This window comes from Gekko japonicus, unplaced genomic scaffold (assembly GCF_001447785.1).
Source record: "Gekko japonicus isolate JY-2015 unplaced genomic scaffold, Gekko_japonicus_V1.1 scaffold1326, whole genome shotgun sequence".
Classification (NCBI taxonomy): domain Eukaryota; kingdom Metazoa; phylum Chordata; class Lepidosauria; order Squamata; family Gekkonidae; genus Gekko; species Gekko japonicus.
This window is the reverse complement of record NW_015176012.1, coordinates 77,552-91,645: the sequence shown is the minus strand read 5'-3', so window position 1 is coordinate 91,645 and position 14,094 is coordinate 77,552.

Sequence of the window (14,094 nt, the reverse complement as noted above, 5' to 3'; positions counted from 1 at the left end):
AGGTGCTCTGAGGAAGCATCAAGATATTTCTCCTCATGTTTTTAAATAGATACCAGTGTAAATTGTGCCCCTTTTCTTATATTGTATATTTAAAAATGAAAACTGTGTGATTTTGTATTATGAACAAGTGAGACCTTGACAAAAGGACCCACATAGAGCTGCTTCAGCCATATTCTCCGCCTGTGTTCCTAGCAACACCCTATGCAATAAAGCCCCGGAAGAGGCCCCCCTTTGAGTGGTGTCTGTTTCCTTAAAATCTCTCCGTGGTCTCCTTTTCCCATGCCGTTTATTTGCAAGCAACTGCTTAATCAAAGTGAGCAGTCAAGGCTGCAGTCCTATACAGATTTACTCATGAGTAAACACCCATGAAGAAAGTAGGGCTTGGTTCCAAATAAACATGCCCTGAACAAGGTGTGGTGTCTTCCTCCGGCAGAAGGGGTTGGAGAAAGGCTGTGCAGCGTGAAGTGGCAGAGAAAACAGCGGCTGAGGGTTCTCTGGGGACCTCCTCCTGACACCCTATCCAGGGATATGGCTCTTATTTTCCCATGCAGCTCTATGCAACTGGAATCCATGTTTGAGCAGTGCCTCGGCTTGCCTTGTAGTGCTGGCTCCGAGATGCTCTGAACTTTGAGGAGGAGGGGTCCGGCTGCTTATGCTACAACACAGCTAGATGCAGCCAACTTTGTCCCCACATAGTACATGGCCTAATAACGTCAGGTGCAGCATCTTGGGCTCACCCACCTGCTCGGCCTCCACTGTGACATCTGCAGTCATGGCCCTTCTGCTCTGCATGCTGGACAGACATGCTTGCAAAATCGAAGACTGTAACATTCAGAAATCCCAGTGACAGAACATTTCAATCTTGGATATACTGGGGCAGGGAAATGTCAATACTAAATTGCTGAATTGGAACTCATCAAGAGATTCTCTCCAGATGGCTTAAATGTATTTACTTTAAACATTTTTATGTCACCTTTCCACCCAACTCAGAGTTCCCCAGGGAGGAAACCATTAAAACAACCATTAAACAAAAATGCATAGACATAAACAGGAGGGAGGGTCAGTGAGCGGATGCCAGGTGAAACCCATAAGTCTTCACCAGCTGGCTGAAGACAATGATTGAGGGGGGGGGGGGCAAGCAAATCTCCCTGAGAAGGAGATGCCATAATTTTGGTGCGATGACCAGCAAACCCTTTCTTGGGTTGCTGCCCTTTAGCCTCTGGCGGCAAAGACAACCAAAGACAGGCCCTGAGGACAACTGCAGCGATCAGGTAGGTTCACGTGGCAGTAGGCAACTGTGACAGATGGGTGACTGTCCTGCCTTTCTTTGAGTGATGTACCAATCCCCTGTTACCAGAGAGAACCTTAGATTGCTGAGTAGGGAGGAGGGACTGGAAGCTATCCGTCTTGAACCACAAGGATATAAATGTCAGTGGCTACTAGCCAGAGTGACTGAGGGGAACCTCCACATTCAGAGGAAGTCCACTTCTGAATGCCAGTGCCAGGAGGCAGCATCAGGGGAAGGCCTCTGCACCTCTTTGTCCCGTTGTTGGTCATCCATAGTAACTGGTTGGCGACTGTGTGAGACAGAATGCTGGGCTGATTTGACCCAGGAGGGCTCCTCTTCTTATGTTATAAATAAGTACATAAATAAGACAGTTGCTCTTCAGGGAGAGAAAAGGGTCTGACTGTGGAGGGGATACAGGAGGTCTGGAGGTTTGGGCCAGGGATAGCAAACAAATTAAAAGAGAAAAGTGATCTTAACTGCTGGCAGTTCTCTTCCAGGAGAAGTATTGCTATGGCTGATTTGATCAATTCTCAACGTTGGTTCTGTCTTATGAGGTTTCACTAAAAACATTGTCCGAGCTGAAGGTGGCTCTAACCTCTGAAGGGATTTTGTTCACTTGCCTAGAAGCACCTCTGTTAGCAGTTTTTCTCTGAGAAAGAAAACATTTACCTCAGTGGAATGCTGTGAAGCTAGGTTGCTACAGTGCCATTCAACCAACAGCTGTTTTAAACACCAGAGTTAAATGCTACCAAGGAAATAATCAGGTTCTTCTTTTGACCTCCTGTCTCCTGCGCCTTAATCAAACTATACACACTACGTCACTGCACACGCCATGACCATTGTAACAAAGCCTAGGTCGCATTCTTTTATTTTTATGCACACTAAAAGGGGGAGAATTTTCTGTCACAAATAACCCCCAGAACCTAGGGCCATCACAGTGGGTCTTAAAGCATGTTAGTCCCGAGCCATATAAGGCTTTAACACCTTGAATTGGGCCTGGAAGTTGACTGGAAGGCAGGCAGGTAGACTAGACTTCTACAGTCCCCGTGACCCAGACCGGTCAGTGTTCTGGCTCAGCATTCTGTACCAACTGTAGCTTCTGAACATCTCCAGGGCGGCTCCGCACAGAGTGCTTCAGAAGTCAAGGAGATGGGAGATGGAGATGGGAGATGGGAGATGGGAGTAAGCAGTGAAGTGGCTAAATTTGCGGATGATACAAAGTTCTTTTCAGACCTTGGCTGAAGTCACAGTTCCTGACACGTGACATCACAACTAGTTGCTGTGGAAGAGTTATCATTTTGTTCAAACAGAGAAATCAGCTTTGAAACATCAAGGCACCTAAGGAGCAGAATAAAGGCAGGAGGGAAAGAAGCCCACAGAATAAAGGCAAGCAGTTCCTTCTGGGTTTTCCATGGAGCAATGTAATTTGTTCCTTTTTCCATACAATCAATACAAGTTTATATTGCAGATATATGCAAATGGTTTTCACTGTTCAGAAAGCAAAACTTCCATAGAGTGGAATGGCCAGTGGAATACCTGAGTGAATATGTTGTCTAAGAAGCAACAGTTGGCACATAGTTCAAGATGAGGTTGCCACGTTTTGCTGGGCTGCTTCTAGTATCTTTGTTAGCAGCCAGCTGTCAAATAAAAACCAAGCAGGTGAAGCTGGAAAGTGATTCAAAGCAGAACTTCCTCAGATCTTCTTCATGGTCTCTGTGCATTCACACCTCTGGGATAAAGGGCGCCTGTGCCTGACCCCATCAGTAACTTAACGAGCCTAAAGTCATTCTTCCCATGCTCCTTCCCTGAGGCGCACACAAGCTCCCACCACGCATGCCTACGGGGCAGAGCCTGGGTCTCCCGCCAGGTCTCTTCTGACCACTGCGCTGAGCATTCACTCTTCAACCCAGTTGGTGAACGTCTCTCCAGATCGTGAGAGAAGCCAGTGTTGGATCAGGCCAATGGCCCATCCAGTCCAACACTCTCAAACAGTGGCCAAAAATACCAGGTGCCATCAGGAGGTCCAGCAGTGGGGCCAGGACAATAGGAGCCCTCCCACTGTTGCCCCTCCAAGCACCAAGAATATAATGCATCACTTGCCCCAAAGTGAGAGTTCCTATCTATACCTCGTGGCTAATAGCCACTGATGAACCTCTGCTCCATATGTTTATCCAGTTCCCTCTTGAAGCCATCCATGCTTGTAGCTGCCACCACCTCCTGTGGCAGTGAATTCCATGTGTTAATCACTCTTTGGGTGAAGAAGTACTTCCTTTTATCTGTTCTAACCCGACCGCTCAGCAATTTCATGGAGTGCTCACGAGTTCTTGTATTGTGAGAAAGGGAGAAAAGTACCTCTTTCTCGACCTGCTCTATCCCGTGCATAATCTTATAAACCTTGATCATGTCAGCCGTCGTGTCTCCAAGCTAAAGAGCCCCATGCTCTTTAACCTTCCTTTATCGGGAAAGTGTTCCAACCCTTTTATCATTCTAGTTGCCCTTTTCTGCACTTTTTCCAGTGCTATAATATCCTTTTTGAGGTGTGGTGACCAGAACTGTACACAGTACTCCAAATGAGGTTGCACCATCGATTTATACAGGGGCATTATGATACTGGCTGATTTATTTTCAGTTCCCTTCCTAATAATCCCCAGCATAGCATTGGCCTTTTTTATTGCAGTCACACACTGTCTCGATATTTTCATTGAGTTATCTACTACGAATCGAAGATCTCTCTTGGTCAGCCGCTCTGAGACTCTTTCTGGTAGTGAAGGGCGGGGTATAAATTCAATCTTCTTCTTCTTCCTCTACAGAGTCTTCCTTGGTGTTCTCTCATCCAAGCACCAACTCTGACCAGCTTCTGAGATCTAAGCAGATCCGACTATACAATGCTTCCTTCCTTCCTGTTGTTAATTTGCCCTCTTTCCAAAATTCAGTTTTATTCCATAGCTTGTGTTTTACTTGGCCTTGTGAAAATCATCCCAGTATTAGAAGAGTTATGTGGTGGTGAAGTTGTAACCTAATAGCAGGTTGTGTGCATGTGTCCAGGCTGTGCTTCAGGGGGATATGAGATGGCCTTGTGAGACCAGTTGCCCAAAGCAGGCCTACGTCTGGTGTTGCTGAGAAAATGAAGATGGTGGTAGACAGCTGCAGGAGTGGAATAACTCTACACACACTACTACTACCTACTACACTGTGAGTACTGTAAATGTGCCAAATTCCTGAAAAACATCACTGTAAAATAACCCTGTTGAAGGACATGTTAGAGGCTTATAACTATACATTAAATAGTTGATTGGGGAGTGTTTCCTGGTAAATTGTGACACCGTCCAGGGCTTCATCCACACATCATTGGATATTGTGCTGTAGCTGAGATTCACAGCTGTGTGGACAAGCCAATCCGGCTGCAAATGATTGCTAGCACAACGATAGTGGAAGATGCAGCCCAGGAGCAGGCTTATCCAAACAGGTGGAGAGCTGTGAAAAAAGAATGTGCTTTTCTGAAGCTCTCCAGTAAAACTACGCAGGAAAATGGACATGGCCAAGGCTTTTTTTCTGGCAAAAGAGGCACTGAAACTCTCAAGAGGGAAATGAAGGAGAAACACAGGATTATTTGAAACAATATAGGTAAAAATGGCATTTACAAATAGGCCTACTAAAGTACCCTCTAGCTCACCAGGTGTGATCAAGTCAGTTGCCTCCAGCTTATCACAGGCCACAATGAAAGATTTGCAGACAATGATCCAGGACACTATAAAGGTGGCACTTGCAGAGGTGCAATGAAAGACATGTCACAGCAACTATCAGACAGAATGGAGGATTTGCAGAAACAACTTTTACAAAACAATCAGAAGATAGCTGGACCTCTAAATTGGAAGATAAGGTAGAAGAAACTGACGCTAAACTGCTGACAATGGACTCTAAGCAAACTGTCATGGAACAAGACCTTATGAGACTGAAATTAGATAAAGCAGCATTTATATTAAGATTCCAAAATATTCCTGAAGACAAAAAGGAAGATATAAGGAAGAAGATGGCACATCTTTTGGCGGAATACATGAAGACAGAAGAAACAGAGAAGGTCCTGGATGAGATTGACATTGCCTTCAGGATGAATTCGGCATATGCCAGAAGAAATCAGCGCCCCAGAGAAGTACACGTGAGATTCCGTAAGAGAATATTAAGAGATAAAATTCTTAAAGCATCAAATGAAACTCCACTATACATAGAAAATACAGAAGTAAAGCTTTTAAAAGAAATTCCCTGGAGAGTCAGAGAAAAAAGGAAAGAATATTTGGACCTTACAGCAACATTGAAGAGAAACGAGATCTCATCTAGATGGCTCCTTCCAGAAGGCCTATTTTTGTTATAAAGGGAAAAGATTCAGAATCAACTCAATTTTTAAGGCAGATAATTTTCTTAAGACACACAGAGCAGACCTTCAAACTAAAGAAGGAAACTTAGAAACTACAGAAGGAGAAGACCAAGATCCCCAAGGTGCTTCAGGAACAACTCCAGCAACCTTAACTACAACTAAGAAAACTTACATGCCAATAAAGATTGTCTGTCTGAAACTAAGAAAACAGCAGCAAAAAAAGCTTCAAAGACCACAACGTTCCAGTTATGCAGAAGGAGACAAATGAGAGACAAACAAGATATGGAATCACAGACTCAACCACAAGATGGATAGAAGGAAGATAAAGATAATTTCAATAAACGTCAATGAACTAAATGAACCCCAAAAAAGAAGACAGGTGTTCCAACAACTGAAAAAAATGAATTTTGACATTATTTGGCTCCAAGAAACCCACATTAAAGCTACAGATCAAAAATATTTACAAGTCAAGAAATTTTGGAAAGTTTTCATCTCTTCAGATAAGGAAAAGAAGGAAAGAGGCGTTGTGACCTATGTAAAAGAAAAACAGATTGCTTACCTGTAACTGATGATCTTTGAGTGGTCACCTGTGCAGTCACACACTGGGGTTTTGGGCCTGCCCACGAACCCAACCTCGGAGATCTGTAAGAGCTAGCCTCAGACATTTTTGGTGGGCTTTTTCCTCCTCTCCGGGGAGCACGCTGCTACTGCGCATGCCTGGAGCTGAGGAGAAAGCTCTGCCCCCACTCAGTTTCTTCCAGACGCCACCAGCAAGGCCATGCAGAAAAAAGGGAGATGGAAAAAGCCAGCAGCGGGGAAGGCTGGATGGGTATGTGTGACTGCACAGGTGACCACTCAAAGATTATCAGTTACAGGTAAGCAACCTGTTTATCTTCATCATGGTCCCTGGGCAGTCCCACACTTGGGTGATTAACCAGCTAAATCCTTCGGAAGGAGGGTGCTGGTGTCAAATGAGCACTGAAGATCAACACCCAAGTATGGGACAGGTAAGACAAACGAGCATACAATGGTGCCTGTGCAGAGTTACCTGGAATCCCACAACGGATGGTTCAATGGAAGATCGATTTGAGAACTGAGTGGTCAAAGGACACATCTCTCTGAGCATGAACATCTAGTGTATAATGCGTCACAAAGGTATCACAAAGGCGTTGACCACGTTGCTGCTGCGCAAACATCTTCTAAAGGTACACTATTAAGGTAAGCTGAAGAGGTAGCCACAGCTCTTGTGGAATGGGCTTGGACTGCCTCAGGAAGGGGTTAATAGGTGAGTTCATAGCAGAGCTTGATTGCCGAAGTCACCCACTTTGCAAAACGTTGGGAAGAAATCTTGCATCCCTTACGCAGGGCTCCATAAGCTATGAACAACTGAAGATCCTTGTGAAAGGAGCGAGTCCTATCTAAGTAGAAGGACAGAGCCCGACAAACGTCCAAGGTGTGAAGAGCCCACTGACCGTCATCTGAGCGGTTTGCACAAAAACCCGGCAGAGACGTCACTTGGGAGAGGTGGAAGGCAGAGACCACTTTGGGTAAAAAAACAGGGTCTGGTCGAAGTACTACCTTCTCTTTATGAAATATAATATAGGGAAGGTCTGACTGGAATGCACAGTTGTCACTAGCCCGTCTTCCTGAAGTAATGGCAACCAAAAAGGCTGTCTTCCAGGATAGGAGGTGGAGAGGCACTGTTCCCAAGGGTTCAAAGGGCTTCCCCATCAATTTTGAAAGAACTAACAAAAGACTCCATGCAGGAATTAAAGGCTTAACAGGCGGATGAAGCCACAACATTCCTTTCAAAAAAGACTTAGATGTACAATGAGAAAAAACAGTAACACCCTCAATAGGGTAATGAAAGTCCGAAATAGTTGAAAGGTGAACTTTCAACAAAGAATAACAGGGAGATGAGGTACGACAACATCGAAGAAAGGGGTGCAGATTTAGGATCCAGATTATGACTGGTGGGGTAGTTGGAAAAATGAGCCCATTTAGCCTGGTACAAACACCGTGTAGACAGCTTACGTGCATTGAGAAGCATGTGCTGGACTCGAGGGGAAAACATCAGTGAAGTGATCCTCCAGGCTGTCAGGCGGAAAATTGACGGGTTGTGGTGGAGTACTTTCCCGTTGCATTGTGTGACAATGTCCAGAACTAATGGAAAGCAGAGAAAGTCAAAGAAGTGTTCCAAACCAAGGTTGCTGAGGTCACCATGGAGTTACTATGATACAGGAGGTGCAATCCATGGCAATTTTTTGTAGAGTTTGTGAAATCAGGGGAAACAGAGGGAACATGAAAAATAGCTTCCCTGTCCATTCATGTAGGAAGGCATCTCCTCCGGAGCCATGCTTTAGAGCACTGCAACTGAAGAAAAACTCGCACTTTGTATTGTGATGGGTCATGAAAGCATCTACGTTGGGGCGACCAAACATACGGAAAACCCGATTGAGGTAAACGGTGGTCAGTGACCATTTGTGGTCGTTGGAGCGAGATCTGCTGAGAGCATCCACTTGTATGTTGGAGGCACCCGGGACGTGTACTGTCATCAGGTGGATATTGTGGACTGAATACCAACTCCACAGGGCTAGGATACGCTTGCACAGATTGATTGAGACAGTGTCCCCTTGCTTGTTGATGTAATAAACTGTGGCGATATTGTCCATCACGACTTGAACATGATGGCACTGCAGACTGGGCAGGAAAGACTTTAACACCCGATGAACCGCTATGAGTTCAAGGCAATTGATGTGCAAGGTCCCATTGGAAGCAGACCACACACCTTGAGCTATTAAGTCATCGCAGTGGGCTTCCCAACCCCATCGCGATGCATCCGTAGTCAGGAGCTTGGTGGGAGGCGAAAGTTGGAACGGCATTCCCAGGAAGAGATTGGTGTAATTGATCCACCACCGTAAGGATGTCAGGACAGCAGTCAGGATCAAGAGAGTCAGTTTTTGTGTATCTACATGAGGTTGAAAGTGGCACAGGAACCACAGCTGTAGCTGGCGCATATGCAGATGTGCATAGAGAACTACAAACATTGTCACCGCCATATCTCCCAAGAGACGCTGAAGAGACTCCACCATTTGTTTCAGGGAGGAAAGACACTTGTGTCCCAGGGACTGAAGGGTGGCAGCCCTTTCCTGAGGTAAGAAAACGTGTTGCTTTACCGTGTCGATGTCGGCCCCGATAAACGACAAAGTCTGAGTTGGTTGAAGATGGGATTTGGAAAGGTTCACCGAGACACCTAGAGTGGCAAGCAATTTGAGGGTTTGAGCGATGTTTTGACAAAGGTCTTGTGGAGAAGGAGCTACCAGAAGCCAATCTGGTATGTATGGGAAGACGACAATGGCTTGCCGTCTCAGTGCGGCAGTGACCACCACCATACACTTTGTAAAAACCTTTGGAGCGGTCGAAAGACCAAAGGGAAGGACTCTGTATTGATAATGTTGGGGCCCGACAGTGAAGCCAAGGTACTGGCGGAAGCGTGGACAGATGGTCAGGTGAAAATAGGCATCCTGGAGATCCAGGGATGCCAACCAATCGCCTTTTTGTAGAAGCGGGAGAATGGACTGCAAAGTAATCATGCGAAATTTCCTGTATGTGATGAAACAATTCAGATCTCTGAGATCCATGATGGGACGCTTCCCTCCCATCCGTTTGGGAACCAGGAAGTAGCGGGAGTAAAACCCCAAGCAGTGTTGAGACAGGGGTACTGTCCCTTTGGAAAGGAGGTTTGCGACATCTGTTTTGAGAAAACAGTTTGGAGGAGTGGTAGAAAAATGAGGCAGATGGGGTAACTGCAGAAATTCTATGGCGTATCCCATGTGAATTATGGTGAGGACCCAAGAGTCCATAGTTATATGCTCCCATGTGGGGAGAAAAGGAAGAAATCTGGTGCCCCAAAAAGGAGTGGTGGTGAACAGCATGGGAACGTCTGGAAGCTTTGTGAAGTCAAAGACACTTCTTGGTGTTAGAATCAGGCCATTTGGGTTGTTGGGTCTTGCCTTTAGACTGAAAGGAAGATCTTGAATAAGGCTTCTTCTGTCTCCAAGAATCAGTGGAACGGGGAGACTGCTGACGCCAAGGCGCTTGGCCTGCTTCCTGCTGTCATCTACCGTGGAGAGGTACTGGTCAGTGGTGGAATGGAATAGTCCTTCCCCATTGAAAGGGAGGTCTTCAATTTTTGCCTGGAGGGAGGCTGTTCAGAGCCACGCATGGCGACGCATGGCGACGAAGGTCAATAGAAGTGGCCATAGCTCTGGAGGAACATGTGATGGCATGACTTACCATATTGATCTGCTGACATGCCAACAAGGACAATTCTTCAAACAGAGACGAGGTCACCTTTTGTGACAGATCCGGTAGTTCCGAAAGCAGCGGTCTAAATTGGTTCACCAGATGATATGAGTAAGCTGAAAAATAGGAGAGGTAATTATGCTCGTCACATTTGTGGTAAGCGAGTAAAATGTCCTAGCCAGGGTGTCGATTTTTCTACCCTTGCGGTCAGGTGGTGCTGGGTGTCCGGCTTGCTTGGCCTTAGATGCCGATTGCACTATAAGAGAGTTGGGTGGTGGGTGAGAAAAAAGAAATTTTGCATTGCATGGTTGAATTTTATAAAGGGTATTGAAGCGTCTCGGAGCTCAAGGGATAGTAGCAGGGGTGTCCCAAGCCTCTTTTAAAGATTCCAGGTGAACAGAAAGCATGGGCAATAGGGCCCCTGAAGGAAGATCCACTTGGACCAATTTTTGCACGAGATCAGTGACTTCAGGTGCCTCACTGGTTAGTTGAATCTTCAGCGCCTGGCACATACGGGCTATGAGCTCCAAGTACATTTTGGGACCCTCCGAAGTAGAAAGGGAGCCTGAATGTCCCAAGTCCAAATCCAGGGGAGTCAGTAAGGGGTCCTCGCGCTCCGAATCCGATGGTTCAGAGTTGTGATTGGACTAATCCGATGAGGAGTCGACATGCTTGGAGAGGTCATCTGGCATGTATAGAGGGGGCTCCATAGGTTGTTCCTACGCAGGCTCCAGTGTAGGTGGAGCACCCAGATCTGCCAATGGCGTAGCCTGGGCAGTATGAGTAGAAACCTGTGTCGGGGGGGTCAGCACTCTGATGCTCATGGCGGCTGAGATGACCCTTTAGACAGTCATGACGGTAGTATGACACAGGAGACCAAGAACGTGAGTGAGAACAGATCCTAGAAGCGTAGTAATGGCTCTCATATGTCCATGGAGATGGCGACCTCGAATCCGAGGAGTAGCGATGTTGATGGAAGGATGTCAAGCAATAATGGGGAGGGGATGCAGATTGATATTGAAGGCCCTGCGAACGGCTTCAAGAATGTCAGTGGGGCGATAAAGGCAAAATGGTGGAGAAGCATTGCTCATGGTCCCCGATGAATTCGATCCCGAGGACCAAGCCATGTAGGATTGGAGAGCAGAATCTGAAGGTACCAGCGGTACTGCCGTTGATGTTGAGGCAGCTCTTGATGTCGAAGTGTCAACAGTCAAAGATGACTTGGATTTTTTTTGTTTAGAGGGCTCAGAGGACGATTCCGAAGAATGTTTTGCCGCTTTCTTGGACTTAATTTTTTCTTTATCAGACACAGCCAAGACAGTCAATTTCAGGGACGATTTCCCTTTTTTGTTGGACTTATGCTTCAGCTTAGGGGTAGCTGCTGACTGAGCCGAATCTCCCTTCAGTTGAAAGGGAGGCGGCGAGGCACAAGCTGGCGAGGCATGAGACATCTGGGGATGAAGGGAAGTCTCTAAAAGATAGCTTCGTAGATGGGCTGCATGATTTTTATCAGCTTGATTGCTGAAAATACTGCAGTGAGCACAGGAATCAACCTGATGGCCCTCTCCCAGATAAAACAGGCAGAGCAAGTGTCCGTCTGTTGACGGTAACTTAGCATCACAGTTATGACACCTTTTTTAAAAGGTGGTTTTCCCCTTAGCCTCGGCCAGGATGGGGGGGAAGGAGGAATAGGGAAAAAGTCCACACACTGATGAATAAACTTTTTTTGTAGACAAAGACAAAGATGAAGACGTAACAAAGTTGAACAAAAACAGGGACTCGAGTGAGGTGAAGGTTGGTCTGAGGTAACAAGATGAGAAAACACGAGGTCCAAATGAGGCGGCGAAAAAGAAGAAACTGAGTGGGGGCAGAGCTTTCTCCTCAGCTCCACGCATGCACAGTAGCAGCCTACTCCCCAGAGCGGAGGAAAAAGCCCGCAAAAAATGTTTGAGGCTAGCGCTTACAGATCTCCAAGCTCAGGTTCATGGGCAGGCCCAAAACCCAAGTGTGAGACTGCACACGGACCATGATGAAGATAATTGGTATCCAGAAATGGTCTACGCTTCAGAAGATGGATGGATTTTATTGGTCTGAATACAAAGACAATCCAAAAAGACTCTTATCATAAATATTTATGCACCAAATCAACAACAGGAGAAATTCTACAAAATTTTACAGGAACTGATCTCAAAACAGGACTATGATGAACTTTGCATCATTGGAGACTATAATGCAGTCTTTGAAAGAACTGCAAACAGAAAGTCTGTCACTGGAAAACAGAAACAAGGAAATGAACTTCCCCCAACGTTTTACCATCTAGCAGAAGAAAACAACTGTGTGGATGCCTGGAAAGTGAGAAATCCACAACAAGATTATACCTTCTATTCAGCAAGGTACAAGTATTGGTCAAGAATAGACATGTATTGGATCTCCACCACAATGGTAAATGATATAGTATGAGTAGAAACCTGTGTCGGGGGGGGGGGTCAGCACTCTGATGCTCATGGTGGCTGAGATGACCTTTTAGACAGTCATGACGGTAGTATAATACAGGAGACCAAGAACGTGAGTGAGAGCAGATCCTAGAAGCGTAGTAATGGCTCCCGTATGTCCACGGAGACGGCAACCTCGAATCCGAGGAGTAGCGAAGTTGATGGAAGGATGTCAAGCAATAATGGGGAGGGGATGCAGATTGATATTGAAGGCCCTGCGAACGGCTTCAAGAATGTCAGTGGGGCGATAAAGGCAAAATGGTGGAGAAGCATTGCTCATGGTCCCCGATGAATTCAATCCCGAGGATCATTAGATTCAAGGAGATCAGACAGTGGCTGACTGTAAGTTGATGGTGAATGTGACGGGGTAGTAACAACCTGAGTCTGGTGCATGTCGTCAGGACGGTCTTCCAACGGTCGGGACCAAGCCATGTCGGATTGGGGAGCAGTCGAATCTGAAGGTACCAGCGGTACTGCCGTCAATGTCGCAGCTCTTGGTGTCGAAGTGTCAACAGTCAAAGATGACTTGGATTTTTTTGGTTTAGGGGGCTCAGAGGACGATTCCGAATAATGTTTTGCCGCTTTCTTGGACTTACATTTTTCTTTATCAGACACAGCCAAGAGAGTCGATTTCAGGGATGATTTCCCTTTTTTGTTGGACTTATGCTTCAGCTTAGGGGTAGCTGCCGACTGAGCCGAATCTCCCTTCAGTTGTGAGGGAGGCGGCGAGGCACAAGCTGGCAAGGCATGAGACATCTGGGGATGAAGGGAAGTCTCTAAAACATAGCTTCGTAGACGGGCTGCACGATTTTTACCAGCAGAGCAAGTGTCCGTCTGTTGACGGTAACTTAGCATCACAGTTATGACACCTTTTTAAAAAGGTGGTTTTCCCCTTAGACTCGGCCAGGATGGGGGGGAAGGAGGAATAGGGAAAAAATCCACACACTGACGATGAATAAACTTTTTTTTGTAGACAAAGACAGAAGACGTAATGAAGTTGAACAAAAAGAGGGACTCGAGTGAGGTGAAGGTTGGTCTGAGGTAACAAGATGAGAAAACACGAGGTCCAAATGAGGCGGCGAAAAAGAAGAAACTGAGTGGGGGCAGAGCTTTCTCCTCAGCTCCACGCATGCACAGTAGCAGCCTACTCCCCAGAGCGGAGGAAAAAGCCCGCAAAAAATGTTTGAGGCTAGCGCTTACAGATCTCCAAGCTCAGGTTCATGGGCAGGCCCAAAACCCAAGTGTGAGACTGCACACGGACCATGATGAAGATAATTGGTATCCAGAAATGGTCTACGCTTCAGAAGATGGATGGATTTTATTGGTCTGAATACAAAGACAATCCAAAAAGACTCTTATCATAAATATTTATGCACCAAATCAACAACAGGAGAAATTCTACAAAATTTTACAGGAACTGATCTCAAAACAGGACTATGATGAACTTTGCATCATTGGAGACTATAATGCAGTCTTTGAAAGAACTGCAAACAGAAAGTCTGTCACTGGAAAACAGAAACAAGGAAATGAACTTCCCCCAACGTTTTACCATCTAGCAGAAGAAAACAACTGTGTGGATGCCTGGAAAGTGAGAAATCCACAACAAGATTATACCTTCTATTCAGCAAGGTACAAGT